The sequence below is a fragment of the Lycorma delicatula genome, chromosome 4 (assembly GCF_047948215.1).
Source record: "Lycorma delicatula isolate Av1 chromosome 4, ASM4794821v1, whole genome shotgun sequence".
Lineage (NCBI taxonomy): Eukaryota > Metazoa > Arthropoda > Insecta > Hemiptera > Fulgoridae > Lycorma > Lycorma delicatula.
Window position 1 is genome coordinate 151804994 of NC_134458.1, and position 27349 is coordinate 151832342.

The 27349-nt window shown below is 31.9% G+C and overlaps 1 protein-coding gene and 12 non-coding genes across 13 annotated transcripts in view; 1 reads left to right on the forward strand and 12 right to left on the reverse strand.

Annotated features, from left to right (window-relative positions):
- Nucleotides 1-27349, forward strand: part of LOC142323961 (uncharacterized) — an 884711-nt gene that overhangs the window by 318350 nt on the left and 539012 nt on the right. The window lies entirely within an intron of this gene.
- TRNAR-CCU (transfer RNA arginine (anticodon CCU)) lies at nucleotides 1088-1160 on the reverse strand. Its single transcript has one exon. It is a non-coding gene; the product is annotated as a tRNA-Arg (tRNA).
- TRNAR-CCU (transfer RNA arginine (anticodon CCU)) lies at nucleotides 3161-3233 on the reverse strand. The gene has a single exon. It is a non-coding gene; the product is annotated as a tRNA-Arg (tRNA).
- On the reverse strand, nucleotides 5234-5306 carry TRNAR-CCU (transfer RNA arginine (anticodon CCU)). The gene has a single exon. It is a non-coding gene; the product is annotated as a tRNA-Arg (tRNA).
- Nucleotides 7301-7373, reverse strand: TRNAR-CCU (transfer RNA arginine (anticodon CCU)). The gene has a single exon. It is a non-coding gene; the product is annotated as a tRNA-Arg (tRNA).
- On the reverse strand, nucleotides 9372-9444 carry TRNAR-CCU (transfer RNA arginine (anticodon CCU)). Its single transcript has one exon. It is a non-coding gene; the product is annotated as a tRNA-Arg (tRNA).
- Nucleotides 11442-11514, reverse strand: TRNAR-CCU (transfer RNA arginine (anticodon CCU)). The gene has a single exon. It is a non-coding gene; the product is annotated as a tRNA-Arg (tRNA).
- On the reverse strand, nucleotides 13513-13585 carry TRNAR-CCU (transfer RNA arginine (anticodon CCU)). Its single transcript has one exon. It is a non-coding gene; the product is annotated as a tRNA-Arg (tRNA).
- Nucleotides 15579-15651, reverse strand: TRNAR-CCU (transfer RNA arginine (anticodon CCU)). The gene has a single exon. It is a non-coding gene; the product is annotated as a tRNA-Arg (tRNA).
- On the reverse strand, nucleotides 17648-17720 carry TRNAR-CCU (transfer RNA arginine (anticodon CCU)). Its single transcript has one exon. It is a non-coding gene; the product is annotated as a tRNA-Arg (tRNA).
- Nucleotides 19714-19786, reverse strand: TRNAR-CCU (transfer RNA arginine (anticodon CCU)). The gene has a single exon. It is a non-coding gene; the product is annotated as a tRNA-Arg (tRNA).
- Nucleotides 21789-21861, reverse strand: TRNAR-CCU (transfer RNA arginine (anticodon CCU)). Its single transcript has one exon. It is a non-coding gene; the product is annotated as a tRNA-Arg (tRNA).
- Nucleotides 23865-23937, reverse strand: TRNAR-CCU (transfer RNA arginine (anticodon CCU)). Its single transcript has one exon. It is a non-coding gene; the product is annotated as a tRNA-Arg (tRNA).

A 27349-nucleotide genomic window follows, 5' to 3' on the forward strand; every position in this document is an offset into this window, starting at 1 on the left:
TTTTGACTTTGATGTCTTGAATCAACCCTTAAGATTGGCCTTCCAGGACGCCCTGTTGACGGTGGAGGGGAATATATATTGGTACCATAGTGTCTCTTTGTCCGATGGAGTCGGCAAAATTATGCAAAAACTGGGATATATATATAGGTAAATATTTGTGCCATATTTCAACTTTTTTTTGGTCAACTGGGTTCTGAGATACGGAACAAAACTGTTAAAAAAAATTTCGTGTATCCCCCCCCCATCCTTATTATCCGATTAGCTTAAATTTTTACAAAATAAAAAAATTAACGACCCCTGGTGGGACTCGAACCCACAATTCCCGGTTTAGGAGACCGATGCCTTGTCCATTAGGCCACAGGGGCTCACATGTGTGTGTGTTCCTCTAGGTTCTATTAAAAGTAGTTTTGTCTTAAAACTTCCCTCTATAATTACGTAACCATAACGGTTTTATGGTGGTGAAATTTTTAATAAATTAATATGTATGACATGTAAATGAAGTGCAGTCTTCAATAGAATCAGGTCGATCGTTCCTGAGACGATTTGTTGATTAAACCGCAGCCATAAAAATACGCCGGTATTCACTGACTAGTATTCAAATCCGTTAACAGTCAACTAACTTTTACAAAGATTTAAACCTTACAACCTTTGATGTCAAAAATCAGTTCTCAAACAACTGATTTTGTGACGACGACTTAACCACTAGACCAACCCTATGAGTTGACCACCAAAAATTGAATTGCATCAAAGACTCATCTATAAAAATCTTTTGAATCACTCTCGAAGAATTTATGTTGAACCTGTTAATAACATTAATAAAGCACAGGAAACATTAATAAAATACACTTTTACACACGTTAATAACATACATGTTCGGAAAACGTTTTTTTTGACTCAAAAAAGTCATGAAAAGTCGAATATGGCAAAAAAACTTGTCATCGAAATTTTGGAAGGATTTGTATACTTTCCCCTAATAGTAATAGATTTACAGTTATGGCTACAAAACTGTTAAAAATAATTTCGTGTATCCCCCCCCCCCTCCTTATTATCCGATTAGCTTAAGTTTTTACAAAATAAAAAAAGTAACGACCCCTGGTGGGACTCGAACCCACAATCCCCGGTTTAGGAGACCGATGCCTTGTCCATTAGGCCACAGGGGCTCACATGTGTGTAATTTCCTCTAGGTTTTATTAAAAGTAGTTTTGTCTTAAAACTTCCTTCTATAAGTAACTATGGCGGTATATAATTTTTCTATTATTCTTGTGTATTTGATCATAGTTGAGTATATATATATATATAAATACACACAGAGTTTTTTTTAGTTAAATAATTAGTTTCTGTCTCTTTAGTGATCCTGGTATATTTCATTTAAAAAAAACTTACAAAACATCTTACTTATTGTTACATTTTACGGGGTCCGAATTTGTACACCTTTAATTTTTATCTTAATGTCGTATTACTAGTATAATGAAGGAAAAAAAGTCAAACTTCTTAGTGAAAAATCAATTGATCACTAGTTCGACAAGAAGGTCGTGTAAATAACCACAAGTTGGAAATATAAAAAATGAAAAAATATATAATCTGTTGTATGATTCCCTTATAAGGAAACATTTAAAGTAAATTTTGTTCATTAATATAAAATCTCTTTAATGATATTAGAAAAAAATGTAATAAAATGTGAAATGGGTATTCGCTTGTCGTTAAGGATGCATACTGGAAATTATGGATTATAACAACTTTTTGTTTGTTTTAACTCAAACAGTTTAAGCCATATCTCATCTCAGCTGTTTATCAACCGATTTGAACCGTTCTTAATTCACAATAAAAGGTTTAAAATTATGTATAATAAAACGTAATTCGATAAAACTAGTATTTACTGACTATTAATGATTAAAATATTTAGCCCGCCATTTTTTAATTTCTAAATGTAACGTTTTTAAACTTACTGATTTTGTTAAAGTATTTTCATTAACATATCTCAATCCGTTATAAAGATATAAATTATTATTGGAAAAAACAAAATGGCCAATAGACGGGAAAGAAGAGATAGGTCATTTATCTGTAGACTATTTTTTTTGACTTTGATGTCTTGAATCAAACCTTAAGATTGGCCTTCCAGGACGCCCTGTTGACGGTGGAGGGGAATATATATTGGTACCATAGTGTCTCTTTGTCCGATGGAGTCGGCAAAATTATGCAAAAACTGGGATATATATATAGGTAAATATTTGTGCCATATTTCAACTTTTTTTGGTCAACTGGGTTCTGAGATACGGAACAAAACTGTTAAAAAAAATTTCGTGTATCCCCCCCCCATCCTTATTATCCGATTAGCTTAAATTTTTACAAAATAAAAAAATTAACGACCCCTGGTGGGACTCGAACCCACAATTCCCGGTTTAGGAGACCGATGCCTTGTCCATTAGGCCACAGGGGCTCACATGTGTGTGTGTTCCTCTAGGTTCTATTAAAAGTAGTTTTGTCTTAAAACTTCCCTCTATAATTACGTAACCATAACGGTTTTATGGTGGTGAAATTTTTAATAAATTAATATGTATGACATGTAAATGAAGTGCAGTCTTCAATAGAATCAGGTCGATCGTTCCTGAGACGATTTGTTGATTAAACCGCACCCATAAAAATACGCCGGTATTCACTGACTAGTATTCAAATCCGTTAACAGTCAACTAACTTTTACAAAGATTTAAACCTTACAACCTTTGATGTCAAAAATCAGTTCTCAAACAACTGATTTTGTGACGACGACTTAACCACTAGACCAACCCTATGAGTTGACCACCAAAAATTGAATTGCATCAAAGACTCATCTATAAAAATCTTTTGAATCACTCTCGAAGAATTTATGTTGAACCTGTTAATAACATTAATAAAGCACAGGAAACATTAATAAAATACACTTTTACACTCGTTAATAACATACATGTTCGGAAAACGTTTTTTTTTGACTCAAAAAAGTCATGAAAAGTCAAATATGGCAAAAAAACTTGTCATCGAAATTTTGGAAGGATTTGTATACTTTCCCCTAATAGTAATAGATTTACAGTTTTGGCTACAAAACTGTTAAAAATAATTTCGTGTATCCCCCCCCCCATCCTTATTATCCGATTAGCTTAAGTTTTTACAAAATAAAAAAAGTAACGACCCCTGGTGGGACTCGAACCCACAATCCCCGGTTTAGGAGACCGATGCCTTGTCCATTAGGCCACAGGGGCTCACATGTGTGTAATTTCCTCTAGGTTTTATTAAAAGTAGTTTTGTCTTAAAACTTCCTTCTATAAGTAACTATGGCGGTATATAATTTTTCTATTATTCTTGTGTATTTGATCATAGTTGAGTATACATATATATATAAATACACACAGAGTTTTTTTTAGTTAAATAATTAGTTTCTGTCTCTTTAGTGATCCTGGTATATTTCATTTAAAAAAAACTTACAAAACATCTTACTTATTGTTACATTTTACGGGGTCCGAATTTGTACACCTTTAATTTTTATCTTAATGTCGTATTACTAGTATAATGAAGGAAAAAAGTCAAACCTCTTAGTGAAAAATCAATTGATCACTAGTTCGACAAGAAGGTCGTGTAAATAACCACAAGTTGGAAATATAAAAAATAAAAAAATATATAATCTGTTGTATGATTCCCTTATAAGGAAACATTTAAAGTAAATTTTGTTCATTAATATAAAGTCTCTTTAATGATATTAGAAAAAAATGTAATAAAATGTGAAATGGGTATTCGCTTGTCGTTAAGGATGCATACTGGAAATTATGGATTATAACAATTTTTTGTTTGTTTTAACTCAAACAGTTTAAGCCATATCTCATCTCAGCTGTTTATCAACCGATTTGAACCGTTCTTAATTCACAATAAAAGGTTTAAAATTATGTATAATAAAACGTAATTCGATAAAACTAGTATTTACTGACTATTAATGATTAAAATATTTAGCCCGCCATTTTTTAATTTCTAAATGTAACGTTTTTAAACTTACTGATTTTGTTAAAGTATTTTCATTAACATATCTCAATCCGTTATAAAGATATAAATTATTATTGGAAAAAACAAAATGGCCAATAGACGGGAAAGAAGAGATAGGTCATTTATCTGTAGGCTATTTTTTTTGACTTTGATGTCTTGAATCAACCCTTAAGATTGGCCTTCCAGGACGCCCTGTTGACGGTGGAGGGGAATATATATTGGTACCATAGTGTCTCTTTGTCCGATGGAGTCGGCAAAATTATGCAAAAACTGGGATATATATATAGGTAAATATTTGTGCCATATTTCAACTTTTTTTTGGTCAACTGGGTTCTGAGATACGGAACAAAACTGTTAAAAAAAATTTCGTGTATCCCCCCCCCATCCTTATTATCCGATTAGCTTAAATTTTTACAAAATAAAAAAATTAACGACCCCTGGTGGGACTCGAACCCACAATTCCCGGTTTAGGAGACCGATGCCTTGTCCATTAGGCCACAGGGGCTCACATGTGTGTGTGTTCCTCTAGGTTCTATTAAAAGTAGTTTTGTCTTAAAACTTCCCTCTATAATTACGTAACCATAACGGTTTTATGGTGGTGAAATTTTTAATAAATTAATATGTATGACATGTAAATGAAGTGCAGTCTTCAATAGAATCAGGTCGATCGTTCCTGAGACGATTTGTTGATTAAACCGCAGCCATAAAAATACGCCGGTATTCACTGACTAGTATTCAAATCCGTTAACAGTCAACTAACTTTTACAAAGATTTAAACCTTACAACCTTTGATGTCAAAAATCAGTTCTCAAACAACTGATTTTGTGACGACGACTTAACCACTAGACCAACCCTATGAGTTGACCACCAAAAATTGAATTACATCAAAGACTCATCTATAAAAATCTTTTGAATCACTCTCGAAGAATTTATGTTGAACCTGTTAATAACATTAATAAAGCACAGGAAACATTAATAAAATACACTTTTACACACGTTCATAACATACATGTTCGGAAAACGTTTTTTTTTGACTCACAAAAGTCATGAAAAGTCGAATATGGCAAAAAAACTTGTCATCGAAATTTTGGAAGGATTTGTATACTTTCCCCTAATAGTAATAGATTTACAGTTATGGCTACAAAACTGTTAAAAATAATTTCGTGTATCCCCTTCCCCATCTTTATTATCCGATTAGCTTAAGTTTTTACAAAATAAAAAAAGTAACGACCCCTGGTGGGACTCGAACCCACAATCCCCGGTTTAGGAGACCGATGCCTTGTCCATTAGGCCACAGGGGCTCACATGTGTGTAATTTCCTCTAGGTTTTATTAAAAGTAGTTTTGTCTTAAAACTTCCTTCTAAAGTAACCATGGCGGTATATAATTTTTCTATTATTCTTGTGTATTTGATCATAGTTGAGTATATATATATAAATACACACAGAGTTTTTTTTAGTTAAATAATTAGTTTCTGTCTCTTTAGTGATCCTGGTATATTTCATTTAAAAAAAACTTACAAAACATCTTACTTATTGTTACATTTTACGGGGTCCGAATTTGTACACCTTTAATTTTTATCTTAATGTCGTATTACTAGTATAATGAAGAAAATAAAATTCAAACTTCTTAGTGAAAAATCAATTGATCACTAGTTCGACAAGAAGGTCGTGTAAATAACCACAAGTTGGAAATATAAAAAATAAAAAAATATATAATCTGTTGTATGATTCCCTTATAAGGAAACATTTAAAGTAAATTTTGTTCATTAATATAAAATCTCTTTAATGATATTAGAAAAAAATATAATAAAATGTGAAATGGGTATTCGCTTGTCGTTAAGGATGCATACTGGAAATTATGGATTATAACAATTTTTTGTTTGTTTTAACTCAAACAGTTTAAGCCATATCGCATCTCAGCTGTTTATCAACCGATTTGAACCGTTCTTAATTCACAATAAAAGGTTTAAAATTATGTATAATAAAACGTAATTCGATAAAACTAGTATTTACTGACTATTAATGATTAAAATATTTAGCCCGCCATTTTTTAGTTTCTAAATGTAACGTTTTTAAACTTACTGATTTTGTTAAAGTATTTTCATTAACATATCTCAATCCGTTATAAAGATATAAATTATTATTGGAAAAAACAAAATGGCCAATAGACGGGAAAGAAGAGATAGGTCATTTATCTGTGGGCTATTTTTTTTGACTTTGATGTCTTGAATCAACCCTTAAGATTGGCCTTCCAGGACGCCCTGTTGACGGTGGAGGGGAATATATATTGGTACCATAGTGTCTCTTTGTCCGATGGAGTCGGCAAAATTATGCAAAAACTGGGATATATATATAGGTAAATATTTGTGCCATATTTCAACTTTTTTTGGTCAACTGGGTTCTGAGATACGGAACAAAACTGTTAAAAAAAATTTCGTGTATCCCCCCCCATCCTTATTATCCGATTAGCTTAAATTTTTACAAAATAAAAAAATTAACGACCCCTGGTGGGACTCGAACCCACAATTCCCGGTTTAGGAGACCGATGCCTTGTCCATTAGGCCACAGGGGCTCACATGTGCGTGTGTTCCTCTAGGTTTTATTAAAAGTAGTTTGGTCTTAAAACTTCCCTCTATAATTACGTAACCATAACGGTTTTATCGTGGTGAAATTTTTAATAAATTAATATGTATGACATGTAAATGAAGTGCAGTCTTCAATAGAATCAGGTCGATCGTTCCTGAGGCGATTTGTTGATTAAACCGCACCCATAAAAATACGCCGGTATTCACTGACTAGTATTCAAATCCGTTAACAGTCAACTAACTTTTACAAAGATTTAAACCTCACAACCTTTGATGTCAAAAATCAGTTCTTAAACAACTGATTTTGTGACGACGAATTAACCACTAGACTAACCCTATGGGCTGACCACCAAAAATTGAATTACATCAAAGACTCATCTATAAAAATCTTTTGAATCACTCTCGAAGAATTTATGTTGAACCTGTTAATAACATTAATAAAGCACAGGAAACATTAATAAAATACACTTTTACACACGTTAATAACATACATGTTCGGAAAACGTTTTTTTTGACTCAAAAAAGTCATGAAAAGTCGAATATGGCAAAAAAACTTGTCATCGAAATTTTGGAAGGATTTGTATACTTTCCCCTAATAGTAATAGATTTACAGTTATGGCTACAAAACTGTTAAAAATAATTTCGTGTATCCCCCCCCCCCTCCTTATTATCCGATTAGCTTAAGTTTTTACAAAATAAAAAAAGTAACGACCCCTGGTGGGACTCGAACCCACAATCCCCGGTTTAGGAGACCGATGCCTTGTCCATTAGGCCACAGGGGCTCACATGTGTGTAATTTCCTCTAGGTTTTATTAAAAGTAGTTTTGTCTTAAAACTTCCTTCTATAAGTAACTATGGCGGTATATAATTTTTCTATTATTCTTGTGTATTTGATCATAGTTGAGTATATATATATATATAAATACACACAGAGTTTTTTTTAGTTAAATAATTAGTTTCTGTCTCTTTAGTGATCCTGGTATATTTCATTTAAAAAAAACTTACAAAACATCTTACTTATTGTTACATTTTACGGGGTCCGAATTTGTACACCTTTAATTTTTATCTTAATGTCGTATTACTAGTATAATGAAGGAAAACAAGTCAAACTTCTTAGTGAAAAATCAATTGATCACTAGTTCGACAAGAAGGTCGTGTAAATAACCACAAGTTGGAAATATAAAAAATAAAAAAATATATAATCTGTTGTATGATTCCCTTATAAGGAAACATTTAAAGTAAATTTTGTTCATTAATATAAAATCTCTTTAATGATATTAGAAAAAAATGTAATAAAATGTGAAATGGGTATTCGCTTGTCGTTAAGGATGCATACTGGAAATTATGGATTATAACAATTTTTTGTTTGTTTTAACTCAAACAGTTTAAGCCATATCTCATCTCAGCTGTTTATCAACCGATTTGAACCGTTCTTAATTCACAATAAAAGGTTTAAAATTATGTATAATAAAACGTAATTCGATAAAACTAGTACTTACTGACTATTAATGATTAAAATATTTAGCCCGCCATTTTTTAATTTCTAAATGTAACGTTTTTAAACTTACTGATTTTGTTAAAGTATTTTCATTAACATATCTCAATCCGTTATAAAGATATAAATTATTATTGGAAAAAACAAAATGGCCAATAGACGGGAAAGAAGAGATAGGTCATTTATCTGTAGGCTATTTTTTTTTACTTTGATGTCTTGAATCAAACCTTAAGATTGGCCTTCCAGGACGCCCTGTTGACGGTGGAGGGGAATATATATTGGTACCATAGTGTCTCTTTGTCCGATGGAGTCGGCAAAATTATGCAAAAACTGGGATATATATATAGGTAAATATTTGTGCCATATTTCAACTTTTTTTGGTCAACTGGGTTCTGAGATACGGAACAAAACTGTTAAAAAAAATTTCGTGTATCCCCCCCCCATCCTTATTATCCGATTAGCTTAAATTTTTACAAAATAAAAAAATTAACGACCCCTGGTGGGACTCGAACCCACAATTCCCGGTTTAGGAGACCGATGCCTTGTCCATTAGGCCACAGGGGCTCACATGTGTGTGTGTTCCTCTAGGTTCTATTAAAAGTAGTTTTGTCTTAAAACTTCCCTCTATAATTACGTAACCATAACGGTTTTATGGTGGTGAAATTTTTAATAAATTAATATGTATGACATGTAAATGAAGTGCAGTCTTCAATAGAATCAGGTCGATCGTTCCTGAGACGATTTGTTGATTAAACCGCACCCATAAAAATACGCCTATATTCACTGACTAGTATTCAAATCCGTTAACAGTCAACTAACTTTTACAAAGATTTAAACCTTACAACCTTTGATGTCAAAAATCAGTTCTCAAACAACTGATTTTGTGACGACGACTTAACCACTAGACCAACCCTATGAGTTGACCACCAAAAATTGAATTGCATCAAAGACTCATCTATAAAAATCTTTTGAATCACTCTCGAAGAATTTATGTTGAACCTGTTAATAACATTAATAAAGCACAGGAATCATTAATAAAATACACTTTTACACTCGTTAATAACATACATGTTCGGAAAACGTTTTTTTTTGACTCAAAAAAGTCATGAAAAGTCAAATATGGCAAAAAAACTTGTCATCGAAATTTTGGAAGGATTTGTATACTTTCCCCTAATAGTAATAGATTTACAGTTTTGGCTACAAAACTGTTAAAAATAATTTCGTGTATCCCCCCCCATCCTTATTATCCGATTAGCTTAAGTTTTTACAAAATAAAAAAAGTAACGACCCCTGGTGGGACTCGAACCCACAATCCCCGGTTTAGGAGACCGATGCCTTGTCCATTAGGCCACAGGGGCTCACATGTGTGTAATTTCCTCTAGGTTTTATTAAAAGTAGTTTTGTCTTATAACTTCCTTCTATAAGTAACTATGGCGGTATATAATTTTTCTATTATTCTTGTGTATTTGATCATAGTTGAGTATATATATATATATAAATACACACAGAGTTTTTTTTAGTTAAATAATTAGTTTCTGTCTCTTTAGTGATCCTGGTATATTTCATTTAAAAAAAACTTACAAAACATCTTACTTATTGTTACATTTTACGGGGTCCGAATTTGTACACCATTAATTTTTATCTTAATGTCGTATTACTAGTATAATGAAGGAAAAAAGTCAAACCTCTTAGTGAAAAATCAATTGATCACTAGTTCGACAAGAAGGTCGTGTAAATAACCACAAGTTGGAAATATAAAAAATAAAAAAATATATAATCTGTTGTATGATTCCCTTATAAGGAAACATTTAAAGTAAATTTTGTTCATTAATATAAAATCTCTTTAATGATATTAGAAAAAAATGTAATAAAATGTGAAATGGGTATTCGCTTGTCGTTAAGGATGCATACTGGAAATTATGGATTATAACAATTTTTTGTTTGTTTTAACTCAAACAGTTTAAGCCATATCTCATCTCAGCTGTTTATCAACCGATTTGAACCGTTCTTAATTCACAATAAAAGGTTTAAAATTATGTATAATAAAACGTAATTCGATAAAACTAGTACTTACTGACTATTAATGATTAAAATATTTAGCCCGCCATTTTTTAATTTCTAAATGTAACGTTTTTAAACTTACTGATTTTGTTAAAGTATTTTCATTAACATATCTCAATCCGTTATAAAGATATAAATTATTATTGGAAAAAACAAAATGGCCAATAGACGGGAAAGAAGAGATAGGTCATTTATCTGTAGGCTATTTTTTTTGACTTTGATGTCTTGAATCAAACCTTAAGATTGGCCTTCCAGGACGCCCTGTTGACGGTGGAGGGGAATATATATTGGTACCATAGTGTCTCTTTGTCCGATGGAGTCGGCAAAATTATGCAAAAACTGGGATATATATATAGGTAAATATTTGTGCCATATTTCAACTTTTTTTGGTCAACTGGGTTCTGAGATACGGAACAAAACTGTTAAAAAAAATTTCGTGTATCCCCCCCCCATCCTTATTATCCGATTAGCTTAAATTTTTACAAAATAAAAAAATTAACGACCCCTGGTGGGACTCGAACCCACAATTCCCGGTTTAGGAGACCGATGCCTTGTCCATTAGGCCACAGGGGCTCACATGTGTGTGTGTTCCTCTAGGTTCTATTAAAAGTAGTTTTGTCTTAAAACTTCCCTCTATAATTACGTAACCATAACGGTTTTATGGTGGTGAAATTTTTAATAAATTAATATGTATGACATGTAAATGAAGTGCAGTCTTCAATAGAATCAGGTCGATCGTTCCTGAGACGATTTGTTGATTAAACCGCACCCATAAAAATACGCCTATATTCACTGACTAGTATTCAAATCCGTTAACAGTCAACTAACTTTTACAAAGATTTAAACCTTACAACCTTTGATGTCAAAAATCAGTTCTCAAACAACTGATTTTGTGACGACGACTTAACCACTAGACCAACCCTATGAGTTGACCACCAAAAATTGAATTGCATCAAAGACTCATCTATAAAAATCTTTTGAATCACTCTCGAAGAATTTATGTTGAACCTGTTAATAACATTAATAAAGCACAGGAATCATTAATAAAATACACTTTTACACTCGTTAATAACATACATGTTCGGAAAACGTTTTTTTTTGACTCAAAAAAGTCATGAAAAGTCAAATATGGCAAAAAAACTTGTCATCGAAATTTTGGAAGGATTTGTATACTTTCCCCTAATAGTAATAGATTTACAGTTTTGGCTACAAAACTGTTAAAAATAATTTCGTGTATCCCCCCCCATCCTTATTATCCGATTAGCTTAAGTTTTTACAAAATAAAAAAAGTAACGACCCCTGGTGGGACTCGAACCCACAATCCCCGGTTTAGGAGACCGATGCCTTGTCCATTAGGCCACAGGGGCTCACATGTGTGTAATTTCCTCTAGGTTTTATTAAAAGTAGTTTTGTCTTATAACTTCCTTCTATAAGTAACTATGGCGGTATATAATTTTTCTATTATTCTTGTGTATTTGATCATAGTTGAGTATATATATATATATAAATACACACAGAGTTTTTTTTAGTTAAATAATTAGTTTCTGTCTCTTTAGTGATCCTGGTATATTTCATTTAAAAAAAACTTACAAAACATCTTACTTATTGTTACATTTTACGGGGTCCGAATTTGTACACCATTAATTTTTATCTTAATGTCGTATTACTAGTATAATGAAGGAAAAAAGTCAAACCTCTTAGTGAAAAATCAATTGATCACTAGTTCGACAAGAAGGTCGTGTAAATAACCACAAGTTGGAAATATAAAAAATAAAAAAATATATAATCTGTTGTATGATTCCCTTATAAGGAAACATTTAAAGTAAATTTTGTTCATTAATATAAAATCTCTTTAATGATATTAGAAAAAAATGTAATAAAATGTGAAATGGGTATTCGCTTGTCGTTAAGGATGCATACTGGAAATTATGGATTATAACAATTTTTTGTTTGTTTTAACTCAAACAGTTTAAGCCATATCTCATCTCAGCTGTTTATCAACCGATTTGAACCGTTCTTAATTCACAATAAAAGGTTTAAAATTATGTATAATAAAACGTAATTCGATAAAACTAGTATTTACTGACTATTAATAATTAAAATATTTAGCCCGCCATTTTTTAATTTCTAAATGTAACGTTTTTAAACTTACTGATTTTGTTAAAGTATTTTCATTAACATATCTCAATCCGTTATAAAGATATAAATTATTATTGGAAAAAACAAAATGGCCAATAGACGGGAAAGAAGAGATAGGTCATTTATCTGTAGGCTATTTTTTTTGACTTTGATGTCTTGAATCAACCCTTAAGATTGGCCTTCCAGGACGCCCTGTTGACGGTGGAGGGGAATATATATTGGTACCATAGTGTCTCTTTGTCCGATGGAGTCGGCAAAATTATGCAAAAACTGGGATATATATATAGGTAAATATTTGTGCCATATTTCAACTTTTTTTTGGTCAACTGGGTTCTGAGATACGGAACAAAACTGTTAAAAAAAATTTCGTGTATCCCCCCCATCCTTATTATCCGATTAGCTTAAATTTTTACAAAATAAAAAAATTAACGACCCCTGGTGGGACTCGAACCCACAATTCCCGGTTTAGGAGACCGATGCCTTGTCCATTAGGCCACAGGGGCTCACATGTGTGTGTGTTCCTCTAGGTTCTATTAAAAGTAGTTTTGTCTTAAAACTTCCCTCTATAATTACGTAACCATAACGGTTTTATGGTGGTGAAATTTTTAATAAATTAATATGTATGACATGTAAATGAAGTGCAGTCTTCAATAGAATCAGGTCGATCGTTCCTGAGACGATTTGTTGATTAAACCGCAGCCATAAAAATACGCCGGTATTCACTGACTAGTATTCAAATCCGTTAACAGTCAACTAACTTTTACAAAGATTTAAACCTTACAACCTTTGATGTCAAAAATCAGTTCTCAAACAACTGATTTTGTGACGACGACTTAACCACTAGACCAACCCTATGAGTTGACCACCAAAAATTGAATTACATCAAAGACTCATCTATAAAAATCTTTTGAATCACTCTCGAAGAATTTATGTTGAACCTGTTAATAACATTAATAAAGCACAGGAAACATTAATAAAATACACTTTTACACACGTTCATAACATACATGTTCGGAAAACGTTTTTTTTTGACTCACAAAAGTCATGAAAAGTCGAATATGGCAAAAAAACTTGTCATCGAAATTTTGGAAGGATTTGTATACTTTCCCCTAATAGTAATAGATTTACAGTTATGGCTACAAAACTGTTAAAAATAATTTCGTGTATCCCCTTCCCCATCCTTATTATCCGATTAGCTTAAGTTTTTACAAAATAAAAAAAGTAACGACCCCTGGTGGGACTCGAACCCACAATCCCCGGTTTAGGAGACCGATGCCTTGTCCATTAGGCCACAGGGGCTCACATGTGTGTAATTTCCTCTAGGTTTTATTAAAAGTAGTTTTGTCTTAAAACTTCCTTCTAAAGTAACCATGGCGGTATATAATTTTTCTATTATTCTTGTGTATTTGATCATAGTTGAGTATATATATATAAATACACACAGAGTTTTTTTTAGTTAAATAATTAGTTTCTGTCTCTTTAGTGATCCTGGTATATTTCATTTAAAAAAAACATACAAAACATCTTACTTATTGTTACATTTTACGGGGTCCGAATTTGTACACCTTTAATTTTTATCTTAATGTCGTATTACTAGTATAATGAAGGAAAAAAAGTCAAACTTCTTAGTGAAAAATCAATTGATCACTAGTTCGACAAGAAGGTCGTGTAAATAACCACAAGTTGGAAATATAAAAAATGAAAAAATATATAATCTGTTGTATGATTCCCTTATAAGGAAACATTTAAAGTAAATTTTGTTCATTAATATAAAATCTCTTTAATGATATTAGAAAAAAATGTAATAAAATGTGAAATGGGTATTCGCTTGTCGTTAAGGATGCATACTGGAAATTATGGATTATAACAACTTTTTGTTTGTTTTAACTCAAACAGTTTAAGCCATATCTCATCTCAGCTGTTTATCAACCGATTTGAACCGTTCTTAATTCACGATAAAAGGTTTAAAATTATGTATAATAAAACGTAATTCGATAAAAATTGTATTTACTGACTATTAATGATTAAAATATTTAGCCCGCCATTTTTTAATTTCTAAATGTAACGTTTTTAAACTTACTGATTTTGTTAAAGTATTTTCATTAACATATCTCAATCCGTTATAAAGATATAAATTATTATTGGAAAAAACAAAATGGCCAATAGACGGGAAAGAAGAGATAGGTCATTTATCTGTAGGCTATTTTTTTTGACTTTGATGTCTTGAATCAACCCTTAAGATTGGCCTTCCAGGACGCCCTGTTGACGGTGGAGGGGAATATATATTGGTACCATAGTGTCTCTTTGTCCGATGGAGTCGGCAAAATTATGCAAAAACTGGGATATATATATAGGTAAATATTTGTGCCATATTTCAACTTTTTTTGGTCAACTGGGTTCTGAGATACGGAACAAAACTGTTAAAAAAAATTTCGTGTATCCCCCCCCCATCCTTATTATCCGATTAGCTTAAATTTTTACAAAATAAAAAAATTAACGACCCCTGGTGGGACTCGAACCCACAATTCCCGGTTTAGGAGACCGATGCCTTGTCCATTAGGCCACAGGGGCTCACATGTGTGTGTGTTCCTCTAGGTTTTATTAAAAGTAGTTTTGTCTTAAAACTTCCCTCTATAATTACGTAACCATAACGGTTTTATGGTGGTGAAATTTTTAATAAATTAATATGTATGACATGTAAATGAAGTGCAGTCTTCAATAGAATCAGGTCGATCGTTCCTGAGGCGATTTGTTGATTAAACCGCACCCGTAAAAATACGCCGGTATTCACTGACTAGTATTCAAATCCGTTAACAGTCAACTAACTTTTACAAAGATTTAAACCTCACAACCTTTGATGTCAAAAATCAGTTCTTAAACAACTGATTTTGTGACGACGAATTAACCACTAGACTAACCCTATGGGCTGACCACCAAAACTTGAATTACATCAAAGACTCATCTATAAAAATCTTTTGAATCACTCTCGAAGAATTTATGTTGAACCTGTTAATAACATTAATAAAGCACAGGAAACATTAATAAAATACACTTTTACACACGTTAATAACATACATGTTCGGAAAACGTTTTTTTTTGACTCAAAAAAGTCATGAAAAGTCGAATATGGCAAAAAAACTTGTCATCGAAATTTTGGAAGGATTTGTATACTTTCCCCTAATAGTAATAGATTTACAGTTATGGCTACAAAACTGTTAAAAATAATTTCGTGTATCCCCCCCCCTCCTTATTATCCGATTAGCTTAAGTTTTTACAAAATAAAAAAAGTAACGACCCCTGGTGGGACTCGAACCCACAATCCCCGGTTTAGGAGACCGATGCCTTGTCCATTAGGCCACAGGGGCTCACATGTGTGTAATTTCCTCTAGGTTTTATTAAAAGTAGTTTTGTCTTAAAACTTCCTTCTATAAGTAACTATGGCGGTATATAATTTTTCTATTATTCTTGTGTATTTGATCATAGTTGAGTATATATATATAAATACACACAGAGTTTTTTTTAGTTAAATAATTAGTTTCTGTCTCTTTAGTGATCCTGGTATATTTCATTTAAAAAAAACATACAAAACATCTTACTTATTGTTACATTTTACGGGGTCCGAATTTGTACACCTTTAATTTTTATCTTAATGTCGTATTACTAGTATAATGAAGGAAAAAAAGTCAAACTTCTTAGTGAAAAATCAATTGATCACTAGTTCGACAAGAAGGTCGTGTAAATAACCACAAGTTGGAAATATAAAAAATGAAAAAATATATAATCTGTTGTATGATTCCCTTATAAGGAAACATTTAAAGTAAATTTTGTTCATTAATATAAAATCTCTTTAATGATATTAGAAAAAAATGTAATAAAATGTGAAATGGGTATTCGCTTGTCGTTAAGGATGCATACTGGAAATTATGGATTATAACAACTTTTTGTTTGTTTTAACTCAAACAGTTTAAGCCATATCTCATCTCAGCTGTTTATCAACCGATTTGAACCGTTCTTAATTCACGATAAAAGGTTTAAAATTATGTATAATAAAACGTAATTCGATAAAAATTGTATTTACTGACTATTAATGATTAAAATATTTAGCCCGCCATTTTTTAATTTCTAAATGTAACGTTTTTAAACTTACTGATTTTGTTAAAGTATTTTCATTAACATATCTCAATCCGTTATAAAGATATAAATTATTATTGGAAAAAACAAAATGGCCAATAGACGGGAAAGAAGAGATAGGTCATTTATCTGTAGGCTATTTTTTTTGACTTTGATGTCTTGAATCAACCCTTAAGATTGGCCTTCCAGGACGCCCTGTTGACGGTGGAGGGGAATATATATTGGTACCATAGTGTCTCTTTGTCCGATGGAGTCGGCAAAATTATGCAAAAACTGGGATATATATATAGGTAAATATTTGTGCCATATTTCAACTTTTTTTGGTCAACTGGGTTCTGAGATACGGAACAAAACTGTTAAAAAAAATTTCGTGTATCCCCCCCCCATCCTTATTATCCGATTAGCTTAAATTTTTACAAAATAAAAAAATTAACGACCCCTGGTGGGACTCGAACCCACAATTCCCGGTTTAGGAGACCGATGCCTTGTCCATTAGGCCACAGGGGCTCACATGTGTGTGTGTTCCTCTAGGTTTTATTAAAAGTAGTTTTGTCTTAAAACTTCCCTCTATAATTACGTAACCATAACGGTTTTATGGTGGTGAAATTTTTAATAAATTAATATGTATGACATGTAAATGAAGTGCAGTCTTCAATAGAATCAGGTCGATCGTTCCTGAGGCGATTTGTTGATTAAACCGCACCCATAAAAATACGCCGGTATTCACTGACTAGTATTCAAATCCGTTAACAGTCAACTAACTTTTACAAAGATTTAAACCTCACAACCTTTGATGTCAAAAATCAGTTCTTAAACAACTGATTTTGTGACGACGAATTAACCACTAGACTAACCCTATGGGCTGACCACCAAAACTTGAATTACATCAAAGACTCATCTATAAAAATCTTTTGAATCACTCTCGAAGAATTTATGTTGAACCTGTTAATAACATTAATAAAGCACAGGAAACATTAATAAAATACACTTTTACACACGTTAATAACATACATGTTCGGAAAACGTTTTTTTTTGACTCAAAAAAGTCATGAAAAGTCGAATATGGCAAAAAAACTTGTCATCGAAATTTTGGAAGGATTTGTATACTTTCCCCTAATAGTAATAGATTTACAGTTATGGCTACAAAACTGTTAAAAATAATTTCGTGTATCCCCTTCCCCATCCTTATTATCCGATTAGCTTAAGTTTTTACAAAATAAAAAAAGTAACGACCCCTGGTGGGACTCGAACCCACAATCCCCGGTTTAGGAGACCGATGCCTTGTCCATTAGGCCACAGGGGCTCACATGTGTGTAATTTCCTCTAGGTTTTATTAAAAGTAGTTTTGTCTTAAAACTTCCTTCTAAAGTAACCATGGCGGTATATAATTTTTCTATTATTCTTGTGTATTTGATCATAGTTGAGTATATATATATAAATACACACAGAGTTTTTTTTAGTTAAATAATTAGTTTCTGTCTCTTTAGTGATCCTGGTATATTTCATTTAAAAAAAACATACAAAACATCTTACTTATTGTTACATTTTACGGGGTCCGAATTTGTACACCTTTAATTTTTATCTTAATGTCGTATTACTAGTATAATGAAGGAAAAAAAGTCAAACTTCTTAGTGAAAAATCAATTGATCACTAGTTCGACAAGAAGGTCGTGTAAATAACCACAAGTTGGAAATATAAAAAATGAAAAAATATATAATCTGTTGTATGATTCCCTTATAAGGAAACATTTAAAGTAAATTTTGTTCATTAATATAAAATCTCTTTAATGATATTAGAAAAAAATGTAATAAAATGTGAAATGGGTATTCGCTTGTCGTTAAGGATGCATACTGGAAATTATGGATTATAACAACTTTTTGTTTGTTTTAACTCAAACAGTTTAAGCCATATCTCATCTCAGCTGTTTATCAACCGATTTGAACCGTTCTTAATTCACGATAAAAGGTTTAAAATTATGTATAATAAAACGTAATTCGATAAAAATTGTATTTACTGACTATTAATGATTAAAATATTTAGCCCGCCATTTTTTAATTTCTAAATGTAACGTTTTTAAACTTACTGATTTTGTTAAAGTATTTTCATTAACATATCTCAATCCGTTATAAAGATATAAATTATTATTGGAAAAAACAAAATGGCCAATAGACGGGAAAGAAGAGATAGGTCATTTATCTGTAGGCTATTTTTTTTGACTTTGATGTCTTGAATCAACCCTTAAGATTGGCCTTCCAGGACGCCCTGTTGACGGTGGAGGGGAATATATATTGGTACCATAGTGTCTCTTTGTCCGATGGAGTCGGCAAAATTATGCAAAAACTGGGATATATATATAGGTAAATATTTGTGCCATATTTCAACTTTTTTTGGTCAACTGGGTTCTGAGATACGGAACAAAACTGTTAAAAAAAATTTCGTGTATCCCCCCCCCATCCTTATTATCCGATTAGCTTAAATTTTTACAAAATAAAAAAATTAACGACCCCTGGTGGGACTCGAACCCACAATTCCCGGTTTAGGAGACCGATGCCTTGTCCATTAGGCCACAGGGGCTCACATGTGTGTGTGTTCCTCTAGGTTTTATTAAAAGTAGTTTTGTCTTAAAACTTCCCTCTATAATTACGTAACCATAACGGTTTTATGGTGGTGAAATTTTTAATAAATTAATATGTATGACATGTAAATGAAGTGCAGTCTTCAATAGAATCAGGTCGATCGTTCCTGAGGCGATTTGTTGATTAAACCGCACCCATAAAAATACGCCGGTATTCACTGACTAGTATTCAAATCCGTTAACAGTCAACTAACTTTTACAAAGATTTAAACCTCACAACCTTTGATGTCAAAAATCAGTTCTTAAACAACTGATTTTGTGACGACGAATTAACCACTAGACTAACCCTATGGGCTGACCACCAAAACTTGAATTACATCAAAGACTCATCTATAAAAATCTTTTGAATCACTCTCGAAGAATTTATGTTGAACCTGTTAATAACATTAATAAAGCACAGGAAACATTAATAAAATACACTTTTACACACGTTAATAACATACATGTTCGGAAAACGTTTTTTTTTGACTCAAAAAAGTCATGAAAAGTCGAATATGGCAAAAAAACTTGTCATCGAAATTTTGGAAGGATTTGTATACTTTCCCCTAATAGTAATAGATTTACAGTTATGGCTACAAAACTGTTAAAAATAATTTCGTGTATCCCCCCCCCTCCTTATTATCCGATTAGCTTAAGTTTTTACAAAATAAAAAAAGTAACGACCCCTGGTGGGACTCGAACCCACAATCCCCGGTTTAGGAGACCGATGCCTTGTCCATTAGGCCACAGGGGCTCACATGTGTGTAATTTCCTCTAGGTTTTATTAAAAGTAGTTTTGTCTTAAAACTTCCTTCTATAAGTAACTATGGCGGTATATAATTTTTCTATTATTCTTGTGTATTTGATCATAGTTGAGTATATATATATATATAAATACACACAGAGTTTTTTTTAGTTAAATAATTAGTTTCTGTCTCTTTAGTGATCCTGGTATATTTCATTTAAAAAAAACTTACAAAACATCTTACTTATTGTTACATTTTACGGGGTCCGAATTTGTACACCTTTAATTTTTATCTTAATGTCGTATTACTAGTATAATGAAGGAAAAAAAGTCAAACTTCTTAGTGAAAAATCAATTGATCACTAGTTCGACAAGAAGGTCGTGTAAATAACCACAAGTTGGAAATATAAAAAATAAAAAAATATATAATCTGTTGTATGATTCCCTTATAAGGAAACATTTAAAGTAAATTTTGTTCATTAATATAAAATCTCTTTAATGATATTAGAAAAAAATGTAATAAAATGTGAAATGGGTATTCGCTTGTCGTTAAGGATGCATACTGGAAATTATGGATTATAACAATTTTTTGTTTGTTTTAACTCAAACAGTTTAAGCCATATCTCATCTCAGCTGTTTATCAACCGATTTGAACCGTTCTTAATTCACAATAAAAGGTTTAAAATTATGTATAATAAAACGTAATTCGATAAAACTAGTATTTACTGACTATTAATGATTAAAATATTTAGCCCGCCATTTTTTAATTTCTAAATGTAACGTTTTTAAACTTACTGATTTTGTTAAAGTATTTTCATTAACATATCTCAATCCGTTATAAAGATATAAATTATTATTGGAAAAAACAAAATGGCCAATAGACGGGAAAGAAGAGATAGGTCATTTATCTGTAGGCTATTTTTTTTGACTTTGATGTCTTGAATCAACCCTTAAGATTGGCCTTCCAGGACGCCCTGTTGACGGTGGAGGGGAATATATATTGGTACCATAGTGTCTCTTTGTCCGATGGAGTCGGCAAAATTATGCAAAAACTGGGATATATATATAGGTAAATATTTGTGCCATATTTCAACTTTTTTTTGGTCAACTGGGTTCTGAGATACGGAACAAAACTGTTAAAAAAAATTTCGTGTATCCCCCCCCCCATCCTTATTATCCGATTAGCTTAAAGTTTTACAAAATAAAAAAATTAACGACCCCTGGTGGGACTCGAACCCACAATTCCCGGTTTAGGAGACCGATGCCTTGTCCATTAGGCCACAGGGGCTCACATGTGTGTGTGTTCCTCTAGGTTCTATTAAAAGTAGTTTTGTCTTAAAACTTCCCTCTATAATTACGTAACCATAACGGTTTTATGGTGGTGAAATTTTTTATAAATTAATATGTATGACATGTAAATGAAGTGCAGTCTTCAATAGAATCAGGTCGATCGTTCCTGAGACGATTTGTTGATTAAACCGCAGCCATAAAAATACGCCGGTATTCACTGACTAGTATTCAAATCCGTTAACAGTCAACTAACTTTTACAAAGATTTAAACCTTACAACCTTTGATGTCAAAAATCAGTTCTCAAACAACTGATTTTGTGACGACGACTTAACCACTAGACCAACCCTATGAGTTGACCACCAAAAATTGAATTACATCAAAGACTCATCTATAAAAATCTTTTGAATCACTCTCGAAGAATTTATGTTGAACCTGTTAATAACATTAATAAAGCACAGGAAACATTAATAAAATACACTTTTACACTCGTTAATAACATACATGTTCGGAAAACGTTTTTTTTTGACTCAAAAAAGTCATGAAAAGTCGAATATGGCAAAAAAACTTGTCATCGAAATTTTGGAAGGATTTGTATACTTTCCCCTAATAGTAATAGATTTACAGTTATGGCTACAAAACTGTTAAAAATAATTTCGTGTATCCCCCCCCCCATCCTTATTATCCGATTAGCTTAAGTTTTTACAAAATAAAAAAAGTAACGACCCCTGGTGGGACTCGAACCCACAATCCCCGGTTTAGGAGACCGATGCCTTGTCCATTAGGCCACAGGGGCTCACATGTGTGTAATTTCCTCTAGGTTTTATTAAAAGTAGTTTTGTCTTAAAACTTCCTTCTATAAGTAACTATGGCGGTATATAATTTTTCTATTATTCTTGTGTATTTGATCATAGTTGAGTATATATATATATATATAAATACACACAGAGTTTTTTTTAGTTAAATAATTAGTTTCTGTCTCTTTAGTGATCCTGGTATATTTCATTTAAAAAAAACTTACAAAACATCTTACTTATTGTTACATTTTACGGGGTCCGAATTTGTACACCTTTAATTTTTATCTTAATGTCGTATTACTAGTATAATGAAGGAAAAAAGTCAAACCTCTTAGTGAAAAATCAATTGATCACTAGTTCGACAAGAAGGTCGTGTAAATAACCACAAGTTGGAAATATAAAAAATAAAAAAATATATAATCTGTTGTATGATTCCCTTATAAGGAAACATTTAAAGTAAATTTTGTTCATTAATATAAAATCTCTTTAATGATATTAGAAAAAAATGTAATAAAATGTGAAATGGGTATTCGCTTGTCGTTAAGGATGCATACTGGAAATTATGGATTATAACAATTTTTTGTTTGTTTTAACTCAAACAGTTTAAGCCATATCTCATCTCAGCTGTTTATCAACCGATTTGAACCGTTCTTAATTCACAATAAAAGGTTTAAAATTATGTATAATAAAACGTAATTCGATAAAACTAGTATTTACTGACTATTAATGATTAAAATATTTAGCCCGCCATTTTTTAATTTCTAAATGTAACGTTTTTAAACTTACTGATTTTGTTAAAGTATTTTCATTAACATATCTCAATCCGTTATAAAGATATAAATTATTATTGGAAAAAACAAAATGGCCAATAGACGGGAAAGAAGAGATAGGTCATTTATCTGTAGGCTATTTTTTTTGACTTTGATGTCTTGAATCAACCCTTAAGATTGGCCTTCCAGGACGCCCTGTTGACGGTGGAGGGGAATATATATTGGTACCATAGTGTCTCTTTGTCCGATGGAGTCGGCAAAATTATGCAAAAACTGGGATATATATATAGGTAAATATTTGTGCCATATTTCAACTTTTTTTTGGTCAACTGGGTTCTGAGATACGGAACAAAACTGTTAAAAAAAATTTCGTGTATCCCCCCCCCCATCCTTATTATCCGATTAGCTTAAAGTTTTACAAAATAAAAAAATTAACGACCCCTGGTGGGACTCGAACCCACAATTCCCGGTTTAGGAGACCGATGCCTTGTCCATTAGGCCACAGGGGCTCACATGTGTGTGTGTTCCTCTAGGTTCTATTAAAAGTAGTTTTGTCTTAAAACTTCCCTCTATAATTACGTAACCATAACGGTTTTATGGTGGTGAAATTTTTTATAAATTAATATGTATGACATGTAAATGAAGTGCAGTCTTCAATAGAATCAGGTCGATCGTTCCTGAGACGATTTGTTGATTAAACCGCAGCCATAAAAATACGCCGGTATTCACTGACTAGTATTCAAATCCGTTAACAGTCAACTAACTTTTACAAAGATTTAAACCTTACAACCTTTGATGTCAAAAATCAGTTCTCAAACAACTGATTTTGTGACGACGACTTAACCACTAGACCAACCCTATGAGTTGACCACCAAAAATTGAATTACATCAAAGACTCATCTATAAAAATCTTTTGAATCACTCTCGAAGAATTTATGTTGAACCTGTTAATAACATTAATAAAGCACAGGAAACATTAATAAAATACACTTTTACACTCGTTAATAACATACATGTTCGGAAAACGTTTTTTTTTGACTCAAAAAAGTCATGAAAAGTCGAATATGGCAAAAAAACTTGTCATCGAAATTTTGGAAGGATTTGTATACTTTCCCCTAATAGTAATAGATTTACAGTTATGGCTACAAAACTGTTAAAAATAATTTCGTGTATCCCCCCCCCCATCCTTATTATCCGATTAGCTTAAGTTTTTACAAAATAAAAAAAGTAACGACCCCTGGTGGGACTCGAACCCACAATCCCCGGTTTAGGAGACCGATGCCTTGTCCATTAGGCCACAGGGGCTCACATGTGTGTAATTTCCTCTAGGTTTTATTAAAAGTAGTTTTGTCTTAAAACTTCCTTCTATAAGTAACTATGGCGGTATATAATTTTTCTATTATTCTTGTGTATTTGATCATAGTTGAGTATATATATATATATATAAATACACACAGAGTTTTTTTTAGTTAAATAATTAGTTTCTGTCTCTTTAGTGATCCTGGTATATTTCATTTAAAAAAAACTTACAAAACATCTTACTTATTGTTACATTTTACGGGGTCCGAATTTGTACACCTTTAATTTTTATCTTAATGTCGTATTACTAGTATAATGAAGGAAAAAAGTCAAACCTCTTAGTGAAAAATCAATTGATCACTAGTTCGACAAGAAGGTCGTGTAAATAACCACAAGTTGGAAATATAAAAAATAAAAAAATATATAATCTGTTGTATGATTCCCTTATAAGGAAACATTTAAAGTAAATTTTGTTCATTAATATAAAATCTCTTTAATGATATTAGAAAAAAATGTAATAAAATGTGAAATGGGTATTCGCTTGTCGTTAAGGATGCATACTGGAAATTATGGATTATAACAATTTTTTGTTTGTTTTAACTCAAACAGTTTAAGCCATATCTCATCTCAGCTGTTTATCAACCGATTTGAACCGTTCTTAATTCACAATAAAAGGTTTAAAATTATGTATAATAAAACGTAATTCGATAAAACTAGTATTTACTGACTATTAATGATTAAAATATTTAGCCCGCCATTTTTTAATTTCTAAATGTAACGTTTTTAAACTTACTGATTTTGTTAAAGTATTTTCATTAACATATCTCAATCCGTTATAAAGATATAAATTATTATTGGAAAAAACAAAATGGCCAATAGACGGGAAAGAAGAGATAGGTCATTTATCTGTAGGCTATTTTTTTTGACTTTGATGTCTTGAATCAACCCTTAAGATTGGCCTTCCAGGACGCCCTGTTGACGGTGGAGGGGAATATATATTGGTACCATAGTGTCTCTTTGTCCGATGGAGTCGGCAAAATTATGCAAAAACTGGGATATATATATAGGTAAATATTTGTGCCATATTTCAACTTTTTTTTGGTCAACTGGGTTCTGAGATACGGAACAAAACTGTTAAAAAAAATTTCGTGTATCCCCCCCCCCATCCTTATTATCCGATTAGCTTAAAGTTTTACAAAATAAAAAAATTAACGACCCCTGGTGGGACTCGAACCCACAATTCCCGGTTTAGGAGACCGATGCCTTGTCCATTAGGCCACAGGGGCTCACATGTGTGTGTGTTCCTCTAGGTTCTATTAAAAGTAGTTTTGTCTTAAAACTTCCCTCTATAATTACGTAACCATAACGGTTTTATGGTGGTGAAATTTTTTATAAATTAATATGTATGACATGTAAATGAAGTGCAGTCTTCAATAGAATCAGGTCGATCGTTCCTGAGACGATTTGTTGATTAAACCGCAGCCATAAAAATACGCCGGTATTCACTGACTAGTATTCAAATCCGTTAACAGTCAACTAACTTTTACAAAGATTTAAACCTTACAACCTTTGATGTCAAAAATCAGTTCTCAAACAACTGATTTTGTGACGACGACTTAACCACTAGACCAACCCTATGAGTTGACCACCAAAAATTGAATTACATCAAAGACTCATCTATAAAAATCTTTTGAATCACTCTCGAAGAATTTATGTTGAACCTGTTAATAACATTAATAAAGCACAGGAAACATTAATAAAATACACTTTTACACTCGTTAATAACATACATGTTCGGAAAACGTTTTTTTTTGACTCAAAAAAGTCATGAAAAGTCGAATATGGCAAAAAAACTTGTCATCGAAATTTTGGAAGGATTTGTATACTTTCCCCTAATAGTAATAGATTTACAGTTATGGCTACAAAACTGTTAAAAATAATTTCGTGTATCCCCCCCCCCATCCTTATTATCCGATTAGCTTAAGTTTTTACAAAATAAAAAAAGTAACGACCCCTGGTGGGACTCGAACCCACAATCCCCGGTTTAGGAGACCGATGCCTTGTCCATTAGGCCACAGGGGCTCACATGTGTGTAATTTCCTCTAGGTTTTATTAAAAGTAGTTTTGTCTTAAAACTTCCTTCTATAAGTAACTATGGCGGTATATAATTTTTCTATTATTCTTGTGTATTTGATCATAGTTGAGTATATATATATATATATAAATACACACAGAGTTTTTTTTAGTTAAATAATTAGTTTCTGTCTCTTTAGTGATCCTGGTATATTTCATTTAAAAAAAACTTACAAAACATCTTACTTATTGTTACATTTTACGGGGTCCGAATTTGTACACCTTTAATTTTTATCTTAATGTCGTATTACTAGTATAATGAAGGAAAAAAGTCAAACCTCTTAGTGAAAAATCAATTGATCACTAGTTCGACAAGAAGGTCGTGTAAATAACCACAAGTTGGAAATATAAAAAATAAAAAAATATATAATCTGTTGTATGATTCCCTTATAAGGAAACATTTAAAGTAAATTTTGTTCATTAATATAAAATCTCTCTAATGATATTAGAAAAAAATGTAATAAAATGTGAAATGGGTATTCGCTTGTCGTTAAGGATGCATACTGGAAATTATGGATTATAACAAGTTTTTGTTTGTTTTAACTCAAACAGTTTAAGCCATATCTCATCTCAGCTGTTTATCAACCGATTTGAACCGTTCTTAATTCACAATAAAAGGTTTAAAATTATGTATAATAAAACGTAATTCGATAAAACTAGTATTTACTGACTATTAATGATTAAAATATTTGGCCCGCCATTTTTTAATTTCTAAATGTAACGTTTTTAAACTTACTGATTGTGTTAAAGTATTTTCATTAACATATCTCAATCCGTTATAAAGATATAAATTATTATTGGAAAAAACAAAATGGCCAATAGACGGGAAAGAAGAGATAGGTCATTTATCTGTAGGCTATTTTTTTTGACTTTGATGTCTTGAATCAACCCTTAAGATTGGCCTTCCAGGACGCCCTGTTGACGGTGGAGGGGAATATATATTGGTACCATAGTGTCTCTTTGTCCGATGGAGTCGGCAAAATTATGCAAAAACTGGGATATATATATAGGTAAATATTTGTGCCATATTTCAACTTTTTTTGGTCAACTGGGTTCTGAGATACGGAACTAAACTGTTAAAAAAAATTTCGTGTATCCCCCACCCATCCGTATTATCCGATTAGCTTAAGTTTTTACAAAATAAAAAAAGAATCGACCCCTGGTGGGACTCGAACCCACAATCCCCGGTTTAGGAGACCGATGCCTTGTCCATTAGGCCACAGGGGCTCACATGTGTGTAAGTTCCTCTAGGTTCTATTAAAAGTAGTTTTGTCTTAAAACTTCC